At 48.3% G+C, this 12,810-nt stretch overlaps 5 non-coding genes and 1 pseudogene across 5 annotated transcripts in view; all 6 read left to right on the top strand.

Moving 5' to 3' along the window:
- Positions 1-12,810, top strand: part of LOC138242774 (zinc finger and SCAN domain-containing protein 2-like) — a 587,776-nt pseudogene that overhangs the window by 106,654 nt on the left and 468,312 nt on the right.
- Positions 10,152-10,270, top strand: LOC138245466 (5S ribosomal RNA). The gene has a single exon (XR_011194076.1). It is a non-coding gene; the product is annotated as a 5S ribosomal RNA (ribosomal RNA).
- Positions 10,807-10,925, top strand: LOC138216072 (5S ribosomal RNA). The gene has a single exon (XR_011179785.1). It is a non-coding gene; the product is annotated as a 5S ribosomal RNA (ribosomal RNA).
- On the top strand, positions 11,463-11,581 carry LOC138243940 (5S ribosomal RNA). The gene has a single exon (XR_011192554.1). It is a non-coding gene; the product is annotated as a 5S ribosomal RNA (ribosomal RNA).
- On the top strand, positions 12,119-12,237 carry LOC138216793 (5S ribosomal RNA). The gene has a single exon (XR_011180505.1). It is a non-coding gene; the product is annotated as a 5S ribosomal RNA (ribosomal RNA).
- LOC138244805 (5S ribosomal RNA) overlaps positions 12,775-12,810 on the top strand; it is a 119-nt gene continuing 83 nt past the window's right edge. The window contains exon 1 of the ribosomal RNA XR_011193420.1: positions 12,775-12,810. This exon is cut by the window's right edge and continues 83 nt beyond it. This is a non-coding gene — a ribosomal RNA (5S ribosomal RNA).

Here is a 12,810-nt window from a genome sequence, read left to right as displayed (position 1 = left end):
CCTGACCATCCTGAGACTCAGCCCGGACAACCATGGAACGGCCAGTGTGTCCGAGTGCCAGAACTTTCCTTTGTTCTAAGAGTCTAGAGCGGAGGTTGCCAGAGAGTAACCAGAGGATCCACCCGAGCAGGCCTCGTGAACAGGTCGGAACTGTTGACAGCTGAATCACTATTCAGAACTAGCTCTTCATCAGGAACGAACCGGTCCACTTCCTGACTTGCTGGGACTCACAGTCATCTTTTCTCCTGTGTGCAAACTTTGCTAGTTAAAGCCAACACTAACTAGCTGGTCAGTGAGCATCAGCAGCGCACCGTCACAAGCCGCACAGCACAGCCTGGCACCGAGCCAGAGAGCGCGGATTGGACAGCAACAGCCTGCAACTGTTTCTTTGTGCCCGCAGGAGATCTGAATCCCCAGAGATTGGATGAGTATTCAACTTCAATGCATTACAGCTCGAGAATTCAATTGTTATCCCAAACAGTTGATATCAATTTAATTCCTAAGAGTTATGTACTTGTTTTGAGTATCTAATGTAGACGTTGTAACCAAGTTCAATTACGAAATGGTCTAAATGAATGATATACTGAACGTATGTCCTCTTGATATATGTAACTCTTGGTAACTGACTGAATATATACCCTTTGTATTCTGATAACCCTCTCGATAAGATCTGTTAGGTTTATATGCATATTCCATATATTAAGAAATGTATCCTCGTGTATTAGTACCTGTGTGTGTGCATTGTTTGAGTTATATCGCATGGTTGGATTCTAAAGCCATTAAAAGAATCATTTTGTGATTTACTGCTACAATTAATAATTGTCCCAGTAAATGCCCAAACCCTACAGAACTGGTGCCTTCAGAGAGCACACTACATAGTGATGACATCTTTCTGTATGATCAGGACAGGAGCTGCAGGTCCACTGTGTTGTGGCTGCAGTACAATTTTAGCTTATTATTATAATACTTTTTAACAGCGACAGATTCTTAAGATGACAAGGTGTTTACGATATTATTTCAGTATTAAGCTGTTACTACATTCGGAACTGTCCCATAGGATTCAGTGTTCCATTAGTTTGGCACTAAACTGCTTAGTCTATTGCAGGAATTGTACTTAGTCCTGTCCTGTAGTGTCATCTAGAGAGCAGCAGCTGTTTCCTTGGGCTCATTGCAATTGGGAACATTGTGATTATTGAGCAGGGGACTAAAGTCAGCAGACGAGCGCGTTGCAAATCGGTAGTAATCTGGCGTACAGAGCTGCATGCTAATCTCTGGATCATCTCCAGTTAATGCGATGCTGTTCTTACCTTGCAATTGACCCAATCTGACTACTGGCACCAACCCTGTTATTACAAAGAAACTTCTTGTGTACCTACCGTGATACATAAGTTTGGTGGAGAGGTTTGGCAGCCCATATTCAGTCAAAGATGTGTGTGCAGATCACTGTGATATATAGGCATCAACAAACTGACAAATACAATATTAAATGTTTAACTGATAAAGCCCAAATGGACCAAACCTGTATAAATTAGTGGTGGAAAGGAGTCTTTATATATAGCAAAAGGTCTCTGATCCTTTGGTAAGAACGATGGGTATATAACCCATTGTCCTCAATATTAGAAATGAATCCTTGAGCATTGCCGTTGTACCAACGATCCTCAAAAGTGCTGCCATTACCACTGTTCCATAAAATCCTAACATTACCTGTCTTGCATAAAATGTAGAACATGCCATCACATTTCAGTTGCTTCTCAGTAGCAGTTTGATCTATTATCAACCTGCTCCCCACATCATAACCTTCGCTCTTCTAATTCTAGTCTCCTAACTGTCCCCCAAGCCTGTCTACACTGTATGGGTGACAGAGCCTTCTGCTGTTATGCCCCCAAGCTCTGGAACTCTCTCCCCAAGGATACCAGAGTCACCTTCCCTAAACTCCTTCAAATTCAGACTCAACACCTTCTTCTGTAGAAGAGCCTTTACTGAACTGGTTCTATTCTTTACCCCTCTGCTTCTACTTTTCTCCTCAATCTATTGGAATTGTTTTATCCTGTGTATTCTAATTGTAATTTTGTCAAGTGCTTTGAGAAGCCACCTTCGGAACCATTATATAAAATAGTTTATTCTAAATCCTTGAAACTTTAATAGGGCACTGCAGTAGGGCTAAAAATTGACAGCCTTAGTGGGCCATCATGATTTGTGCAAATTATAGGTAGTCACAAAGGAAGACTAGGATTCACTTGAAATCCATGACACGGGACACTGAAACAGTGGAGAGGCTTTGTGTAGTAAGCATTCAGTCTCAATCTACACCATCTGTGCTGCTGGTAGAGGTAGTTGTGAACACCTGTCTTCCGGATCAAGTACTGGGATCTCCAGTCTCAATCCTAATACTTATGACTGTCCACTACCACTGCTGTGAAACCAACACCCATAACATAAGACCTCCGAGATTCTAACTGTACCATTATTCACACACCAGTATTGTTCCTCTGCTAAGGAAGGAAGGCCTACTTTACACCAAGCCCCTGTTGACAATTCCTTCCTTGTGTTTATTTTAGTCAGTTTGTGCAGCCCAGAATAGGACATCAGATCTCACTCTTACTGGGCACTACAGTAGCAACTCACTCCATAAGCACTACGCCTCTCGGAAACGGGAGGATTTCCAGTATATTGAACACCTCTGTCTCTCCCACAGTAAAAAAAAAAGTCACAATGACCTGTCCAAGGAATAGTGCGGCCATCTTCCCCCAGTACAATGCTTTATAACTCCAGCCATTTTCAGTCCTCATTGGCAGCAATACAGGAAGCATTCTTGAAAGTGGAACCCCCACAAATACAGTACTTTAATTTATTAATGGGTCTCACTTCCCTTGAATTCCTCCACCCCATTCAAACCTGTAAACCATAAAGAAACAAGGGCAGGCAGAAGGGTCTTTCACAGCTTTATTGAAATGTTGCCATTACAAGGCGACTGGAGGCAGGAGAGTCACAAGGGCCAGGCTGGAGCCTTCATTCAGGCACCTGGGGAGGAAGAAGGAGAACAATCCAGCTGAACTGCAGGACACCCACCCCTACAGGAGCTCCTCCTGCCAGACCCTACCTGTCCACTGGCCAACATCTCCAAAGTCCTCTGCTCCCTCCACATCCTCTCTGGTGCTCTCAGCATCTTCACTGGAGCTCTGAGGGTCTCCCTCCTCATCCTCAGTCCAGTCAGCTCCCACATCCAGAGGAGCTTCTACTGGTGCCACAGCCACCCGACTGCTGGTCACCAGGCTCCTAGTACCTGTGGACAAGTAACACCCAGGAGTGAGGGATCTGCTATACCCAGAGACCCACAGTCTACTCATCTACACAGTCCCTTTGTCCAGCACGGGATCATTCCTCAGTTGTCCAAGCATGGTTGTCTCCTGGGCAGAGATGCATCCACAAGGGATAGAGAACCAGACCCACCTTCATTCTGACTGCCAGCACACCTGGACTCACAGCAGGCACAGACCTCATGGTCACCATACAGCTCCTCCCACCTGGAGGAGAGGAGGACAGGTGAGGCCTCCACCTGGCATGTCCCAGAGCACCCTCAGCAGGTTCCTTGCAGAAGTACCTCTTAGCCTCCCTGTTGTAGGTGCAGGACTTGGTCCCTGGTGTTGCTTTAGCAGGAGCCACAGCCATGACAGTGCATGTACAGCTCAGTCACTTCATGCTGCAAGAGGGAAGGTCACAGCATTAAGGGATCAAGGCCAATAGAGGGACAGAGAAGGACCTTCTGCCATCAGTGAAGGCAAGCTGGCAGCTCTAGGCACTACAGCTGCCACAGTCTGGTTCACATCTAGATCATGGATGGAAAAGCAGACAATGGATCAGTAGAGCAAGAAGGCTGAGCAGCCTTTGAGAGCAGTACCTTCCTGGACAGCTTCTTCTGGAAGAGGAAGGCATCAATTGTGAAGCGGAGCACATCCTTCTGCTTGGAGGGGACAAACCTGGACAGGCAGCCATCTGCCGTGCTGTCCACCATGCACCTGGGGACAAGGACAAGGATGAACCCCTGCAGGCTCTCGGGGCTCCTGCCCACCTCTGCTCCCAGAAGGGGCCGTACCCCAAGTTATCGATCACAGGGAAACGGGGCTGCGAGTGCTGGTCCGGTTTCTCGGTTACGTAACACTAGTGGATGTACAGCCTCTGCTCCGCTGTGGCAAAGTAGGCAGTGGCCTGGAAGTACATGGGCTGACCCAGGAAGTACTCATCCTTAGGAGAGAGCCGGACCCAGTGGGCTGGAGAGAGAAAGACAGCATTACACCTGCACACAGCACCCCCTGCTGGCAGGAGGAGCCACTCGCTCAAGGAGCTTACAGTTGGTGGTGAGCAGGACAAAGCTGTGCTTGTTTTTCAGGTCCTTGAAGAAGGTCCTTCTCCTGGCCCACGTGGGGACATAGCCAACCTTGTAGGAGTAGTGGAACCTGCAGGACAGAGGAGATGAAGGGCTTCTGGACACTTTCCCAGCAGCAGCAGAGCCCTGCCTACCTGTTGTAGGAGCACTTGATCGGCACAGAGAAGGGAATGAAGTGATGCACAGGCGCACTGGAGGAGGGCGGGGCATAGCGGAGAGTGTTGGAGTACACCAGGCGGCCCTGGACAACCTGCAAGGTCACAGAGGAAGGGGTATTCCCAGGAAAGGCACTAGCCCTACAGTTCACATCAATACATTGCCTGTAGATGAAGACCCGCTTACCGATCGCTCGGTACCGCACTCGTGAAGCCCGTAGATGAAGTAGAAGTAATGGCGTGTGGTTCGGCTGACGCTGCAGTTGCCCAAGGTCACCTCCGATGGCCGACAGCTGAAGCCGAACAGGAGCCGACTGACCCTCACGTACATCCTGCTGGAGTCGCACCACACAGCCACTGCTCGGGTGCCCCCGATGGCCGGGCGAGCCGGCTGCCGCCCTCGCTGGGGAGGAAACAGGACGCTCTTGATGTAGGCGGGTAAGGGGCGGCTGCCGGCTTCATCTTCTCCTTGTTGAAGTAGGGCGAGTACGCGTCTCTGGACACGGGAAGGCGGCGAAAGTCGGGAGCCAAGGACTGCGAGTCGTTCTCGCTTGTAGACAGGTCTTCGGAGGGCGCATCTGCCAGGTTCAAGTCCTCCAACTGGGCTGCATCTTCAGGAGCCGGGAGGTCGGCCTGGAGCACCAATTCCCGAGAGTCCCAGCCAGCCGGCCCAGCGGAGACCAGTGCGGGGAGCCCGGCCCCTGCGCACAGGCACAGCACAAAGAGAAACGAGCGCATCGCCAAATTAACGTCCCGCTTAATTGCTACAGGAGTAAAATAAGTAAACCACAAAACCGTGTTGAAGCAAGAAAGCATAAAGTGTGAACGCGGTGACTAGGTTTTTATACTGGCAGGACCTGCTACCGCACACCTGGTCACACTACCGCTCAATCAACACAATCAATTACACACAGAGACCCGGATTGTTCTCAGCGTCTAATTAGAACCTGCTTCCAGTATGAGGCGGGACTCCGTGAAGCCTCCTGAACACTTTCCCGTGTGTATCTGACCTCAGCGGAGGAGTTCCACGCAATTTCGACAGAATTAAATCACCCACACGTGTAAAATTTGCTCAGATTAATTTATTGTTCAATTAGTTTCTAATTTCCGAGGAAAGTGTGTTAAACTCGCTGTCAGACAGAGTACAGAACATGCGACACGTCCGTCCACACTTTCCTTTATCGAGGGGGCTGTTCTATCAACACGTACCGCAATGAAAATAATTTTACTATTTTTCATGTGTAATTGCATGTCATATTAAAATGTGTAATACAAGCATTTCTTTGCTTCCCAGTAAAGAAATACTGATCAGCTTTTGACATGATCTGATAATAATTTGTCTGATTTTCCAGAGATTGCTTTTGCTTCGCAGCACTGAGAACCTATGGAAGCCCGTTTCCGCCAGGGAGTAAAAAAAACGCACTATGGGATCTCAGAATTGTGACTTAGAATCATAGAATTGCGACCTAAAAACTCAGAATTTTGACTTTATCTCTCACATTTGCGACTTCGAAATAGCCCATATTTCATTGTCTGTCCTTTTGTTATTGTAACGGATTCGGGTTCTAGGGTTTGTGCCCTCGCCGCTCCCACCCTACTTCGTGCCTCAAACCCCGTATTGGCTCAAACCCAGGTCTTGCTGGCTAGAACCCGAATCCGTTACAATAACAAAAGGACAGACAATGAAATATGGGCTATTTCGAAGTTGCAAATGTGAGATATAAAGTCAAAATTCTGAGTTTTTAGGTCGCAATTCTATGATTCTAAGTCACAATTCTGAGATCCCATAGTGTTCCCAAGAAAGCTGAATAACGCAAAAGACATATTCCCGATTTTAATTTAGATACACATTTTCTAATGCAGCTTTCATTACAAGACAGTCTATTTCTCGAAAGCGTGTTATGTAAAAAAGAGAAAAACGAAAATATATGCGACCCACTATGCCTTCCTCCAAATCTTTTTCTAGATCTCTTCGTCATACCTTCTCTTCCTCCCTGGGCCACTTGCCCGCTTCTCTCACTAAACCAGCATTCCGTCTCTTTACAGCTATCTGTTCCAAGACCAGGCTTTCTAACCACCTTCTATTCCTTTACAGATGTCGTCGACATAATATCATCCCTAAAGGATTTCGCCTTAAATTTAATACCTTTTCTTTTGACTCTGATACCACCCAGAGTAACACTCAGAGACTTCTAAAACAATTTTCTAGGAAACTAATGCTCTCTACCATTTTCTCCCTCAAAAAACAGATTATCCTTTCCGACAACAACATCAAAGAGGCTAAGGAATTTCTACGGCTGACAGCTCCACATCATCTTCCCTTCATAACTAACCTCATTAGATCTCTCAACTCTAAACTCGACCAGTTTCTCACTACAGAGAAGGCCAAAAAACTCAGTCATCTTCTACAGAAGAAAACCATCAACACCCCGAACACCCTCACCAACCCTAACCTTGTTGTCACCATACCTTCTGACCCTTCCCTTTCACAGGATGAGCGATCCCTCCTCAGCAAAGGGCTCAGTTTTGTACCAGTTCCCAGGAAACTGGACATCACCCAGACCAATGTCGACCTTAACCGCTTTTACCGCAGGATCCGTCTCAGAGCACATTTTGCCGACAATTTCTCTTCACAGGCAGCTGATAACAACCCGGTTATTGATGTCATTAACAACATTAATCCCAAACAGAGCTGTTGGACTCCCTCCTCTGGCCGTTTTCCACCAGTTGATTATTTCATCAACCAATGCACTAATCAAGCTCCCAAGGCACTCCCTATACCCAGTAAACATAGGTCTAACCTCACCCAAGGAGAAAATCAGGCGCTCCAGTCTCTCCGCAACAGGGATGATATTGTCATCAAACCAGCGGACGAAGGAGGTGCTGTTGTGGTGTGGCGTAAGGATCTATATATCTTTGAAGCCTCTAGACAACTAACTGACACTTCTGCCTACCTCCCTCTCCAACAGGACCCTACCACTGACTACCAAAAGGAAGTGGTTTCCACCATTTCCCTTTTTATCAGCAGTAACGAGCTCCCCCAGGAGGCGAACCGGCTCATCATGGAACATCCACAGGTATCTCAATTATACCTCCTCCCCAAAATCCACAAACCGGACACCCCTGGACGCCCCATCGTATCAGCATGTAACTGTCCAACTACTTACATCTCAGCCTTTCTCGACAGCCTCATGAGACCGCTGGTTGAAGATCTTCCCTCATACATCAAAGACACCAACCACGCGCTCCAACTTTTTAATGATTTCCAATTTCAGGGTACCGAATGCTACATTTTTACCATGGACATCACATCTCTGTACACCGTCATTCCCCATAATGACGGCCTTACAGCCCTCAAGCACATGCTGGACAAACGCACAGTGCTTGATCCACCCACCCACACCCTGGTACGCCGTGCAGAATTGGTCCTCACACTGAACGCATTCTCTTTCAATAATCTTTTTTACCAACAGGTCAGTGGAGTTGCCATGGGCACCAGAATGGGACCCAGCTATGCCAACATTTTTGTCAGCTGGGTAGAAGAACGCTTCTTCGCTTCCTACACTGGCTATGTCCCTGACCTCTACAAGCGATATATTGATGACTGCGTCGGTGCCGCCACATGCTCCAACGATCAGCTTGAGTTCTTCCTGCACCATTTCACCAACTTCCACCCGTCCCTCAAATATACGGTTAACATATCTTCCACCACTCTTCCGTTTCTAGACATCCACTTGTCTATCAACTACCCCCGACTGTCCACTTCAGTTTATTACAAACCCACGGATTCACACAGCTACCTCCTGTACAGCTAATTTCACCCCAACTACACTAAAAACTCTCTTCCTTTTTCACAATTCCTTAGGTTACGACGATTATGCAGCGACGACATCGACTTCGAGAACCAAGCCCTCGAAATGTACTCATTTTTCATCAACAGAGGATACCCCAGCAGTGTGATTGACAAGGCCCTTGCCCGAGCCAAAAACACCCCCCGGACCATCAACCCGATCAGGAACTCCCGCCGTAAAAACTGCATTCCTTTGGTGCTTCCTTACCACCCTAACACACTTCCTATCCCCAGGACCATTAACCAGAACTTTTCCATCCTACAGGATGATCCCTCCATTGGGGCCCTCTTTTCTGATCGCCCTATCATCTCATATCGCCGACCACCTAATCTGCGTAACCTCCTTGTTCACAGCTCCCTTGACCGCCCTCAACAACCATGTAACCCTGTCTGTAGATGGCTCTGTACTTGAGCTCCAATCAAAATTGAAAAACCTTGGGGTTATATTAGATTCTGGCTTAACATTCGACCCACATGTACAGCATACTGTCAAAACATCTTTTTTTCACCTTAGAAATATCGCAAGACTACGCCCTATGCTATCATTAACTGTGATCTTAAGCTGATCAACATATTTGTATTCTCTCGAATTGACTACTGCAATGCTCTGCTCCCTGGGGTATCTAAATCTACTCTGAACAAGCTGCAGTATGTCCAAAATTCAGCAGCCAGAATCCTGACCAGGTCTAGTGCAAGTGTTCACATTACTCCTATCCTGGAGTCCTTGCACTGGCTTCCGGTCAAATTCCGCGTAGACTTTAAAATCCTCATGCTCACCTACAAGGCTTTACATGGCTTGGCACCTCAATACCTGTCTGAACTTTTATCGCCCTACTCCCCACCTCGCAACCTCCGCTCTTCAAATTCTGCCCTCCTTACTGTCCCCCAAGCCCGTCTACATTGTATGGGCGACAGGGCCTTCTCCTGCTATGCCCCCAAGCTCTGGAACTCTTTGCCCAAGGATATTAGAGAGTCACCTTCTCTAAACTCCTTCAAATCCAGACTCAAAACCCTCCTTTTCAGAAAAGCCTTTACTTAACTGGTTCCATTCTTCACCCCTCTGCTCTTCTTAATACCATCTTCCACGGTCTCCTCTATTGTTATTGTTGTATTGTTGTAATTATAATTGTGTCCTGTCTTGTGAAATTTTCTTATTTATTGTTGTAGTCTTCTTATTTATTGTTATTGTCATCCTGTAAAGCGCTTTGAGAAGCCACCTTTAAAGGCGCTATATAAAATAAAGTTTATTATTATTATTATTATTATTCCCCTGTTCACACGTGCAGTGCGGCTTGTCCGTCTGTTTATTTGTGAGCTTTGGCGAGACACGGGTGCTTGTGTATTAGCGTGAGCGTTTTTTATTCTGATCATGAACAGTTTTACAAGTCCGCAAAGGATCGAGGAAAGGTTTATCGCCAGCTGAAAAGAGACACAGCGCTTCGGCTGTGGAGACTTGTTCGGCTGGCGTTCGGAGAGTCGCGTTTTTCAGAATTGTATTGAGATCGTTTTCCACAGAGCTCAGATGTCAAAGCACAGCAGCAGCTCTCCACAGCGATCCTCTATAGCGCCCTTTCTCCCGCAGCTCCGTCCTCATTGGAAGGAAGCAAGAGTGAAAGGCTGAAGTGAAATAGAGCGGGGACGAAGGCAGTGAAGAGAGAGAACGTGGGAAGAAGAGAAAAACGCAAGGGAAAAAAAGGAGCGTCGTAAAAGAGGTGACGGAGCTGTCCTCTCAATAAGAAGGGTGCCAGCGAGCCTTGCTCTCGCTTACGGCCACACCCCCTTGAGCACGCCCGATCTCGTCTGATCTCGGAAGCTAAACAGGGATGGGCCTGGTTAGTACTTGGGTGGGAGACCGCCTGGGAATACCAGGTGCTGCAAGCTTTTAAGCGCAGGAGGCGCCCTATCCCTGCTCGCTCGCTCATTCCCCTGTTCACACGTGCAGTGCGGCTTGTCCGTCTGTTTATTTGTCAGCTTTGGCGAGACACGGGTGCTTGTGTATTAGCGTGAGCGTTTTTTATTCTGATCAGGAACAGTTTTACAAGTCCGCAAAGGATCGAGGAAAGGTTTATCGCCAGCTGAAAAGAGACACAGCGCTTCGGCTGTGGAGACTTGTTCGGCTGGCGTTCGGAGAGTCGCGTTTTTCAGAATTTTATTGAGATCGTTTTCCACAGAGCTCAGATGTCAAAGCACAGCAGCAGCTCTCCACAGCGATCCTCTATAGCGCCCTTTCTCCCGCAGCTCCGTCCTCATTGGAAGGAAGCAAAAGTGAAAGGCTGAAGTGAAATAGAGCGGGGACGAAGGCAGTGAAGAGAGAGAACGTGGGAAGAAGAGAAAAACGCAAGGGAAAAAAGCAGCGTCGAAAAAGAGGTGACGGAGCTGTCCTCTCAATAAGAAGGGTGCCAGCGAGCCTTGCTCTCGCTTACGGCCACACCCCCTTGACCACGCCTGATCTCATCTGATCTCGGAAGCTAAACAGGGATGGGCCTGGTTAGTACTTGGATGGGAGACCGCCTGGGAATACCAGGTGCTGTAAGCTTTTAAGCGCAGGAGGCGCCCTATCCCCGCTCGCTCGCTCATTCCCCTGTTCACACGTGCAGTGCGGCTTGTCCGTCTGTTTATTTCTCAGCTTTGGCGAGACACGGGTGCTTGTGTATTAGCGTGAGCGTTTTTTATTCTGATCAGGAACAGTTTTACAAGTCCGCAAAGGATCGAGGAAAGGTTTATCGCCAGCTGAAAAGAGACACAGCGCTTCGGCTGTGGAGACTTGTTCGGCTGGCGTTCGGAGAGTCGCGTTTTTCAGAATTGTATTGAGATCGTTTTCCACAGAGCTCAGATGTCAAAGCACAGCAGCAGCTCTCCACAGCGATCCTCTATAGTGCCCTTTCTCCCGCAGCTCCGTCCTCATTGGAAGGAAGCAAGAGTGAAAGGCTGAAGTGAAATAGAGCGGGGACGAAGGCAGTGAAGAGAGAGAACGTGGGAAGAAGAGAAAAACGCAAGGGAAAAAAAGCAGCGTCGTAAAAGAGGTGACGGAGCTGTCCTCTCAATAAGAAGGGTGCCAGCGAGCCTTGCTCTAGCTTACGGCCACACCCCCTTGAGCACGCCTGATCTCGTCTGATCTCGGAAGCTAAACAGGGATGGGCCTGGTTAGTACTTGGATGGGAGACCGCCTGGGAATACCAGGTGCTGTAAGCTTTTAAGCGCAGGAGGCGCCCTATCCCCGCTCGCTCGCTCATTCCCCTGTTCACACGTGCAGTGCGGCTTGTCCGTCTGTTTATTTGTCAGCTTTGGCGAGACACGGGTGCTTGTGTATTAGCGTGAGCGTTTTTTATTCTGATCAGGAACAGTTTTACAAGTCCGCAAAGGATCGAGGAAAGGTTTATCGCCAGCTGAAAAGAGACACAGCGCTTCGGCTGTGGAGACTTGTTCGGCTGGCGTTCGGAGAGTCGCGTTTTTCAGAATTGTATTGAGATCGTTTTCCACAGAGCTCAGATGTCAAAGCACAGCAGCAGCTCTCCACAGCGATCCTCTATAGCGCCCTTTCTCCCGCAGCTCCGTCCTCATTGGAAGGAAGCAAGAGTGAAAGGCTGAAGTGAAATAGAGCGGGGACGAAGGCAGTGAAGAGAGAGAACGTGGGAAGAAGAGAAAAACGCAAGGGAAAAAGAGCAGCGTCGTAAAAGAGGTGACGGAGCTGTCCTCTCAAAAAGAAGGGTGCCAGCGAGCCTTGCTCTCGCTTACGGCCACACCCCCTTGAGCACGCCTGATCTCGTCTGATCTCGGAAGCTAAACAGGGATGGGCCTGGTTAGTACTTGGATGGGAGACCGCCTGGGAATACCAGGTGCTGCAAGCTTTTAATCGCAGGAGGCGCCCTATCCCCGCTCGCTGGCTCATTCCCCTGTTCACACGTGCAGTGCGGCTTGTCCGTCTGTTTATTTGTCAGCTTTGGCGAGACACGGGTGCTTGTGTATTAGCGTGAGCGTTTTTTATTCTGATCAGGAACAGTTTAACAAGTCCGCAAATGATCGAGGAAAGGTTTATCGCCAGCTGAAAAGAGACACAGCGCTTCGGCTGTGGAGACTTGTTCGGCTGGCGTTCGGAGAGTCGCGTTTTTCAGATTTGTATTGAGATCGTTTTCCACAGAGCTCAGATGTCAAAGCACAGCAGCAGCTCTCCACAGCGATCCTCTATAGCGCCCTTTCTCCCGCAGCTCCGTCCTCATTGGAAGGAAGCAAGAGTGAAAGGCTGAAGTGAAATAGAGCGGGGACGAAGGCAGTGAAGAGAGAGAACGTGGGAAGAAGAGAAAAACGCAAGGGAAAAAAAGCAGCGTCGTAAAAGAGGTGACGGAGCTGTCCTCTCAATAAGAAGGGTGCCAGCGAGCCTTGCTCTCGCTTACGGCCACACCCCCTTGAGCACACCTGATCTC

The sequence above is a fragment of the Lepisosteus oculatus genome, chromosome 14 (genome assembly GCF_040954835.1).
Source record: "Lepisosteus oculatus isolate fLepOcu1 chromosome 14, fLepOcu1.hap2, whole genome shotgun sequence".
NCBI lineage: Eukaryota > Metazoa > Chordata > Actinopteri > Semionotiformes > Lepisosteidae > Lepisosteus > Lepisosteus oculatus.
The sequence above is the reverse complement of the archived record's forward strand: the minus strand, read 5'-3'. Positions and strand labels throughout refer to the sequence as shown.